This window comes from Mus caroli, chromosome 2 (assembly GCF_900094665.2).
Source record: "Mus caroli chromosome 2, CAROLI_EIJ_v1.1, whole genome shotgun sequence".
NCBI classification, from domain to species: domain Eukaryota; kingdom Metazoa; phylum Chordata; class Mammalia; order Rodentia; family Muridae; genus Mus; species Mus caroli.
The window spans coordinates 171,248,732-171,250,233 of NC_034571.1; positions in this window are offsets into that span (position 1 = coordinate 171,248,732).

The following is a 1,502-nucleotide window of genomic DNA, read 5'->3' on the forward strand; positions in this document are numbered from 1 at the left end:
CTGCCTCTGCCTCTGCCTCTGCCTCTGCCTCTGCCTCTGCCTCTGCCTCTGCCTCTGCCTCTGCCTCTGCCTCTGCCTCTGCCTCTGCCTCTGCGTGCTGGACAAGGTACAGCCTCAGTAGCAGTGATGGGGTCATGGAGAGAGGCTGAGACTTGATACCGTATGGCAAGGCTAAGTCTCTGAAAAGAACTCAAGAGAGGCTACATGTATGAGTTCAGCCTAGTAGAGACTCCGGCCATTTGAAGATGCCAGGATTGTGGGGCAACCACCAAGGACAGCAGCAGGTTTGGAGTGGAGCTAGCCTGAGCCTGTGAGATAAGCTGTGTGTACTGTGGGTGGCAGAGTCAGAGAAGTACTATTATCCTTTGGAAACTTGGGGGTCATGAGTGGATTCTAGACATCAAGTATTGAACTCTTTATACTGTTGGATTTTGGTCTAGCTCTGATTTTTCTTGTAAGAATGAAGGTCCTTTCATTCACAAACCAGTAATGTTAAGCATGTAGAATTGTCCTTTCAATGGAAAGGACATAAAACCTGTTTTTCTTCTCAGAAATCTGGGAATTGGAGGTGATTAATAGCCTGGTGATCTATATTATTTGTTAGGTAAGGTCATATCAAGCTCCCTCAACCAGGACAGTAAATGGCTAGTCGTCTAAATGAGCCTTATATTATCTGTATAGCTTGGGTCGCCCCCAAGCTTCATATCCAGGACTGGAGGTGGCTAATAGGCCAAATGATCTCTAGACTATTGTATGACCCACTCCANACCAAATCCTTCCCTAGGATCTTAAGGCAGTTTATCTCTATAACTCATCTTCCTGGAAGAAATCACATGTACTTTGAATTGAGATTCAATGTAATAATGCCTCCTTGTGCAGTGGGGATTGTATTATACCAGGAGACTTGTCCCAAAATTGTACTGCAATTGAATATGCTGGCAATAAGTTGCCTGGCATCAGACTCCTAAAGTTTGGTCCAGTTTGTCTAAGTCAGGATGAACTTCTGGAGCCTGCCAGGCCTTAGGGGAACAGGTTAAAGTGGGAAGACCAAAAAACTGATGATCTCCAACCTTGTAGGAAACTTAACTCTTACTTTATAATTCTCTGTGCTTGAATAAGTGCTGGTCTCTTAACTCTAAAAATTCTGTACTAAAAAGTCAACATTTTCTTACTGCTTTATGTTTAAATAAGTGCAAAAATCTGACAAATTAACATATACCGTTTAGCAGCAGGTAATTAAGTAAAGGATTAATTGCTAGAGCTCCTTTCTCTGTCAAGTTAGCCAGAAGCCCTTGATCACAGACCATGCAAATAGAGTGGGCCATCTCCAGAAAGATTGCTTGCATGCCTTTAGCCTATCCTAGATAGTTCCTAATAATGAGCCAAGTTTTTATTTTCACTGTTTGGAGATTATAGAACCCCCTAACCCCAACACATACAGATTTTATTGTAACTGTGTGCCAAATTCTTTCCTCTTGAGGCAAGAAAGTATGTAACTGAAC